Here is an 8,545-nt window from a genome sequence, read left to right as displayed (position 1 = left end):
CTAGTGGGCGTGAATTTATCATGGGTTTTCAGGAAGCAGAAGAGCCCTGTTTTTTTGAGATGGAGAATGGCTTGTCTGACAGAAAGTACCTGCATCAAAGCCACCATGTGAAGTCAGTTCTCCTGAGTTCCAAATCAGAAGAAGGCTGGGGTCTTTTTTCGTAAGTTTTTGCCTCATCGGTTAATAATACAATCATGTAGGAAAGAATTTTCCCTGACTCCCAGGGTCTGTGAATGTATAACCCAAACACTGAGATTTACTAGTAAAATTTCTGGCTTGCTGAAGAAAAGGTAGAAATAACTAAATTTTAGCTGTAGAAGCAAAAATATCATGCTCCATTCATGTATTTATTGACTTCTGTTTCACAATGGTATATGATTTATTTTCTGATGTAACTGTAAAATCTGAAGCTTTCATATCTTGTGTTTAGTGATGTTTGATGGTTTGATTTCCTGCTTCTTAACTGATCCAAAAATGTGTGCTAAGAATATGATGCCTGATAGTAGCCTCATTTTCGACTATATAAAGGGAAAAAATCTTTTACAGTATATGATAAATATCTTTACACTTCTTTGATGATAGACTAGTCTGATATTTGCCACTTTTTTTTTTTTTACTGAAAATAGCATCTTCTGTTTGGAAGTTACTTAGATGTATCTGGTGGGTAATGTTTGGGTCTGATACCAATAAACACATTTATCCCATTCAGCAGATTAACTGTGTTTTGCTATGAAGCACTGATAGTTGCAGCAGTGTGTATATCCAACAGCACCATTGGCTAAATCTACTTGCAACGTGTGAGGAAAAGAAGTGAATAGACAAGTCAAAGGATACTTTGACAATTCTGGGCAGGCTGCAATGAGTCCTTAAGTAGTTAGAGGAATTTCCTTCCATTATGAGATCTGACAGTTAGTCCCTCCATCCAGATGTGACAATCTTTTACTGACTTCTTTTTTTTTTTTGGCTAGCATTTATGCCAGAGAATTTGATAAAAGGGAGATTACTATGTTCAGAACAGGCTTTTTGATGCTGGAAAGCTCTCATGTAAGCCAGATGTCATAAATGTGAATGTAGACGCTGATTCTTCTGCTCGGTAGATTCTGTATTTGGATATGAAACCTAGGAACAAGGACAAAATTAGTGATAGTGCATTTGAATTGCTCCTTTCCAAAGAAAGTTTAGATTACTTGCTGAGAGCATTTGCTCTCTGGATTCTACTGAAGCACACTCTCTATCCCAAAACACAGAATACTAGTCATAATAAACCAGAATTTAAATGTATAGTAAGAAACCTTGTATTCATTCTTGCTGCAATTATGTCGCATTCAATGGAGTTTCATCGGAGACAAATACAACATTGTTATTCACGGGAGCTGGGAAGAATGTTTTTTTTTCCGGTGAATCTTAGTCTTCATAATGCAAAATTTACAAAGCTATTGACAGAGGAGAAAGGTGCAGAAAATGGCTGAAATATCTGTATTTTCCTACTCTTGCATTAAATGCTAATGGTGTGGCAACCCTAAACAATAGTTAGAACTGCAGAGCATTTGTCAGTTTAAAACAAAAAGTCATCACCTTTAAAAAATGAAATATTTGAGGCACACTCCAATGTTCAAGCGCAAAAAGGAAAATAAGAAGACTCTAAGTTTCCTGAATCCTGTCCCAATTATATTTCATTTAATAACAGTCAGTGAAATATCTAGTGGCAGGGGAAATGAAACTACATGATTTTATGGGATCATTCATCAAGAACTAATTGAAGCTTTCATACAGTTTAGTGCTGATAAAACACTGTAACAATAAACAATAACAAAATTCACCAGAGAAGGATTTGTTTTGCCGTGAGGAAAATGGTTCAGTTTCATCCTGGGGATTCCTGGTTAAAAGAGTCTCCAATTTAAAAAGGGGATAAGCACAGGCTCCTGTGCATAATGACAGAGTGGGAACTGTGGCAAATGTATTAGTATTGCTCCAGTGGAGCTATTCTCATTGTAAGTATTTGCTATTGTGTGTGGTGGAGGCAAGACGCAGAACAACCAATAGGATTTTTTAAAGTCGGATTTTTTTAAGCAGTTCCCATGTAGTTTTATGAAAAGTAAATTACAGATACAGCACAAGCAACTGAATTTCTGATTCTAAAATTGCTAACTAATCTTAGATTTATTGAAGGCAGAAAAATTGTTCTTTCCTGTATTTCTTCATGGAATCAGGTTAGTCTTACAGTGATAGTTCTTTCTAACCCACTCTAGAGTGATGTCCTGTCAATTCTTAAATTATAAAACATCGTAAAACATGTTCCCTCTTTATTTCTGATCTATTTTCTCTGACCAGAATATTTAGGCAGTCCAGAAACACAACAAAGATTATCAAGAATGTGTTAATTTTGATTTAAAGAATGAAATAATGAATATTTCATCAATCTTCATCAGAAACCCAGAGAAACTCCTAGGAAGGTGGCACTGTAGTTCAGTGGTTCCAGACCTTGCAAAAGCCACCTCAAGCAAATCACTTCAGTTCTTATCTTCTCCTCCTCCTCCTGCCCTCTTAAAGTGCAAATCCTCCTCTGATCATAAAGTTTCATGTCACCTGTTTGTAGAACATGCTGTCCAGTGAACCTCTTTTGTCGGTTAGAACTTCTGGATGTATCAAAAAAGCAAAATAAAACTGTAATAAATAACGTTAATGAGGCACATTTATGTAATAACACAATAACGTAACTTGTATGATGTTATGCTAGGTCATCCAACAGGAAACAAGATGTTGAATGCCTGTATGCTTGTAAGGGTTGATTTTCTGCTCACTTTGGCAATTTCTGAGACATTCCAAGTAATCGATCTTTCTTGAAGATCATATCAGAGAAGGGCAGGAGAAGTAATCATATTTTGATAATTAAGTCCACCTCTTAGGTGTTTTTTTAATTGGAATTATAAATTATATACGTCTATAGATACATGCTCCTGAAATTTTAGTGGTGTTTTTTTCTTTCTTTTTTTTTTTTTTTTAAGAGAAGCAAAAGACTTAAAAGGCCATCAAATAATATTTGGAGTCCACCTTCCCTGTGTCTGATCGTAACAATAACAGAATGGATAGGGCATATTTTTCCACTCAGTTATATGTGTACAGATCCATCACCTTAATACAGTAATTGCTATCATGTTAGCATTTAGTACACCTGCGTTTCTATGGTAGCTGTAAAAGCTATGAAAGGGGACTAGCTCAATCATATTGATGATCCCAAGATATGGTGCTTTATACCTGGTGGTGGATAACTTTGATGGACCTTCAACACTCAAGCTGGTTGGGACTCCAATTATAGAAGTGTAAATGTAAAAGCAAGGTTCAAATTTTGGCCTGTCAAAAACCAAAATTAATTGAATCTACCTCCATATCTCACAGGATGTGAATTTCTCCAAAGTTCAGAAATATTTCATCTGAGCTTAAATCACAGATGATATATAAATGAAGTGAAGACAAGATACATTGTGGCTGATCAATCTTTAGAAATTGTTTAATGGTAGATGCCTTTAAGTCACTGGCATGCAGAGCTTGGAAGAATCCTGAGCTTTCAGAGTTTTACAAGTTATCAAATATTACTTTTCTAGATAAGTTGAATTGCTATTTATCAGAATAGGGCTACATTTTCTCAATTTCTTTTACACCAATAAAGTTTATTAAAAATAATCATATCATATATCACATTATAGTAAAATAAAGAAGCTGTAATGTATGGATATTTTTATTTTCCCTGATTATATAGTTAAGCAAAAGGTCACTTTCCAGGGACGGTGAAAAGCTACATGATATCTCTAGGATTGTCTTTTACAGTTATTTTGAGGCTTGTGAATTGTCACATATTCCAAGCATTTTGCACTTCTGTTATCTCTTCAGAGTTTCCTTTTTCTGTAGTGGCAGGCCATCACTACACCTGTCCTTTCCTCCTCTGCATTACATGACCGGGCCCACTTCTGCGAACAAACTTCAGAGCAAGGGATACAAATTGCTGTGTTGATATTCGACAGAAACTTTGGTTGACAACTTTCATGTACATTTTATTACTTCAGCAAATATTTTAGAGGAAAATTGTGTGTATCATTGCGATACATTATTCTTACATGTGGTGAGCAGATCTTTCTCTTGATTCCAATGGGACTATTCCCAGTATCTCTATGATTCCCAGATACAATCCATTCTTTATGAAAAGAGCATGCACAAGATATCCAGAATTTTCAAAATCCAAGTACTACATCTTTCTCAATCAATATGTGTTCTGACATTTTTACTTTTAAGTTCTATCTGGCTAACTATATTTATTGAACTATCATCTAATTTTGGTTTAGTGCAAGAAGTTAACCTTTGAGTTTTGATAATTTTCAGTGTTTTCACTCATTTGTAAGCTGGTTTTTAATTTGCCAAAAAATGTCTGTGAACTGATCACAATTAAGGTCAGATGTTAGCAGGTAAAACTAGTGGAAGATTGATTTCCACCTTGTATTATATTAATAATCTGCTTTTTTTTAAAATTAACTCTAATTAGGAAACACATAAATAAAAAATAAAAAATGTGGGAACTCCTGCGAGTAGAATCAATATTTTCTATCCAATGGCTGTTGCTAAGGCTGCCATTGAATTTTCACTAGTAGAGTAAGTACCCTTAAATTTAAGTCTTGATTCAGAAAAAAAACATTTGGGTTTATCACTAATTCCGACTGATATAGACAGGTGCCTAATTAGCAGGATATATTAGGACTATCCAATTGCTCTAAATTGAACACAGGCTTAAATGCCTTGCTGAATAAACCCTTACCATTGAAATCAAACCATGGAAACAACTCAGCTGCCCTGGAATCAGCCACATTTATCTATTATATGATGAATGGAAAGCTATCTGAAGGGTAGCAGTTGTAGCACTGATAATATAGGTACTTGAGGAATGGAAACGATCGCACCAAGATGTGCATGTATGTGCATTCTTTTATGAGAAAAAGAGGTGTAAAATTATACATGATGAGTAAAAATAGGATGCGTTTTTGTGTAAACTCCTCTCATGCACAAAAATGAAACAGAGAGAAAACATTTTCTGTTACTTCTTGTCTATAGGTATTCCGCTACTTCTAGGCCAGGAAATTAATATAGGAGCAATGTAAAAAATTTATCAAGTGATTTATCTTTCTATATTATTAATAAAAATATGCGGTCTATATGTGCTTGAAGTTTTGTATGTCTTATATATGACGACATAGACCTTTAGTTCTTCCTAGTGTGTGCTGTGCATGCCTGACAGGATAGGAAGAGAAATTCCAAAATGCTGCCTACTACTATTTACTAGTACCTAACTTTAGCTTGGTAAGTTTAAATTGTTCTAACTTCTGCTGAGGGACTTTTTCAAGTGACTGATATTTCATGAGAAAAGAAGAGTATTCCATATGTATTTTTATTCTTCAGGTCATGTTTCTTAAGGCAAGGCAAGCTGTAAAGAGCTTCAGAGCAATGCACATATGCACCTTGGTGATCCTCCCATCCTTGCAAGATTCCTACATGGCTAGCTAAGTCAGCTTTATTTATTTTACTTTTATTTATTTTCAACATCAGACTGTATAAACTGGGAAGACAAGGAACGTTTTCATTAAGCTTAGTGTATTATATTGATATCTCCTAAAATGGTCAGTAGTGGAATTTAGGATTAAATGCACCAAATCTAACTTTCAGTGCCTGCAATGACAATGTCTATATCTGAGTTCATTACCCTAAATTCCTTCTTTAGTGGAATGGCAAACTTTCATGTCAGTAGCACTTCAGTTTATATTTAGGAATATATTTTTGGATATAACTAACATCATATTATAACTATCTATATTTAGTCAAATGAAACCTATCTGTGGTATCTTAATTATGTACTAATCCTTTGTGCTTTTATACTGAAAGAGTTGCTTCTGAGAAAGCACTGATGCTGCTCTTACAGTGTTTCAGGTTCTGTTTTGTGTGACAGAAATAACCATAACATTTGAGGTGGTAGAATAATAAGCAAGACAAATAAAGAAAAGCCCTGACCTTACCTGGGATCAGAATGCCTCCCGTTCATTTGTCTGGGCTCCTTTTACAGATGCTGTGTCTGGCTGTGCTCTTCCTGTTTCAAAGATATAGCAGAATGCCTAAAGACAGGAAAAATAACAATAAAAAAATTACAGGAATAAAAGACAGAAAAAAAATACTCTGTGTTCAACAGTAGACAACAAAAATAGAAAAACAAGACTAAATGGGCTCACTTTCATTTCATCAGTTGTATCAGAGCTAGAGGAAACTATAGTTGATATTCGGTTCAGAAAAGTCTACAGTATAATCTACTATATAACAGAACAATTCCTGGTTCCCTAAAAATTGCTTACAATGTGCTAAACCACAAGAAAACCCCATAACCAGAATATGCCAGCGGAAGACAGTTCAAACATTTCAGCAAAGTCCTAAGTGGTAAGGTAGTATGTTAAAGAAAATGCAGATATTACAAGGCAAAAGGAAAAAAAAATTCCAAACAGTAATTATTAGTGACCTGGTGAAAGCAATTCCTGGTGACATAAGATCTGGCAAATGGTTTAACCTTGTAAAAGTGAGCAGGACCCCAAAGCACACAACCAGCTAATCTCATTTATTTACAGCGGGAGTCCACCCTGCTTTCTGCATTGGATCACAGCTGCTTTCCAGGTCCTGGGAAGGTTATAAAGACTCACAAACCATAGCTGCTCCACACCTTGAAGGCTCTCCCTGCACACTTCTGCTGTCTACAGAACCCATCAAGAGGACTAATAACACCTAAAAGGTGTTATGAAGCAATAGAGCTACAGGTTCATTTCAAATCCTCCTAGAGACACCACGACCTCAAGTGCCCTAGACCTCCAAGTCCCACTCCTTTCTGCCTCAAATGAGTGCTGTCACTGTGTTACAAATTACCGGAGACAAGGAGGGTACAGCGTAAATACTGTTACACCCCTCCCCCCTTTTTCTGTTTGTTACATAGTCCCTTCCCTATTTTCAGTCTAAATTTTAACATGTTCCTTGACTTGTTAATCTGTTTGTGAGGCTGCTCCAGCGTTTTACCAGATAACGAAAAAACAATCTCAGATGGAATAGTTTTAATTTCCAGTCTGAATTTATTTGTGACCAATTTGTAACCATCTAATTGTGTGCCTGCACTAAATGGGAGTTTTCCCATTGAGTGTAATTGGATCAGGCCCCAAACCGCAAAGACAGCTGCTCTTATTACGGCATGAAAAACAGACAGGGTCTGGGTGTTATTGCATAATGACAGCAGTAAATTATATTCCAAGGGCAAGATCAGAAGCTGGTGTAAATCAATACAACTCAACTGGCTTTTAAAAAGTTGTATCAGTGTGTGCAAGCTGCTATTTTGGCCCAAACATTTTCTCAGTAGATTTTAAAGCTCATCCTGCTGCATAATGCATGCTAGGGAATTACTTCCAGCAGCTCCTGCACCAAGCCTAAACTGTCTGACTGAACCCAGGCTTGTATTTCAGAAAGTCATTCAAATTTGATTTAGAGAGTGTGTATCATGGAGAATCTACCACACTCCCACAGACACTTTTCAGATACTTATGCTCTTTGTTCTTAAAGAAACCAAATCACTTTATTTTCTTCCTCACTAAGATGCTAGGTTCTAGCTAGATTTCCTAGCTCTTTTTTTCCTAATACATATAAAAGCCACCTCATTCAAATTTCCTCTTCTTATATTTATGCTTCTTCAACACTATTGTGACATCCTTTAGTCTCCATGTTGGGGAGCTGAGTTGATTAAACTTTGATTTTATTCGGTCATCATTTAACAATTTTCCAATTCGAGCATTTTCTAAGGCCTTTCTAATTTTTCAAACTCACTACACTGGTTGCTTTATGGGATGAGTAGGTAGCTTCTGATGCAAAAATTTACAGTCTGATATGTTTAACTAGAATTAGAAAAAAATAATATTTGGCTGTTTCCTGGGAGAGAAAATGAAAACTATCAAACAACAGCTACATTGTTTGACTATAGTTTAACATGCTTATAAGGAATAATATATGTAATGAAATTACTCTATGGAACAGTCTCTGTTATTCTCTTTAAGTATATAGGTTCAATTCACTGATTTCTCTAAATCGGGTGAGATTTTGAAAGGCATGCAGCCACACTGCATGAAGCTAGTTCTGAAAGTGTAATCAGCTTTGATTTACCTGAAGATAATAGTAAAACTCAGTAATTTCAATTAGGGCAAATAAAAATGAAGTTTTCCTGATGAGAAAAATACTAACTATATTATTGTATTTTTGTTTGCATAACCGTAAAAGTCTTGGTGATTCTGTAACTAATTTTCATGCTTGTTATGTCTATGAATGTGTTTTAAAGTTGGCCAGGCAGACAATACCCCGACTTAATGCCATCTTGGTCTTCAATAGTAATGCTCAGGAGTAATAGGAAAACAGTGTAGTGGAAGTCTTAGTACTTACCTTTTATTTCAAAAGGAAATTTGGCTAGAAAGGCTTTGCTAGCCCAAGATTAAAA

At 35.5% G+C, this 8,545-nt stretch overlaps 1 long non-coding RNA gene across 1 annotated transcript; it reads right to left on the bottom strand.

Annotated features, from left to right (window-relative positions):
• Positions 1 to 950: 950 nt before the first annotated feature.
• On the bottom strand, positions 951 to 6,917 carry LOC116784514. Its single transcript, XR_004356104.1, has 4 exons — positions 6,743 to 6,917; positions 6,054 to 6,149; positions 2,587 to 2,664; positions 951 to 1,119 (listed from the first exon to the last, which is right to left on the bottom strand). It is a non-coding gene; the product is annotated as an uncharacterized LOC116784514 (long non-coding RNA).
• Positions 6,918 to 8,545: the final 1,628 nt, after the last annotated feature.

The sequence above is a fragment of the Chiroxiphia lanceolata genome, chromosome 3 (assembly GCF_009829145.1).
Source record: "Chiroxiphia lanceolata isolate bChiLan1 chromosome 3, bChiLan1.pri, whole genome shotgun sequence".
Taxonomy (NCBI): domain Eukaryota; kingdom Metazoa; phylum Chordata; class Aves; order Passeriformes; family Pipridae; genus Chiroxiphia; species Chiroxiphia lanceolata.
This window is presented reverse-complemented; position numbering and strand designations above follow the sequence as displayed.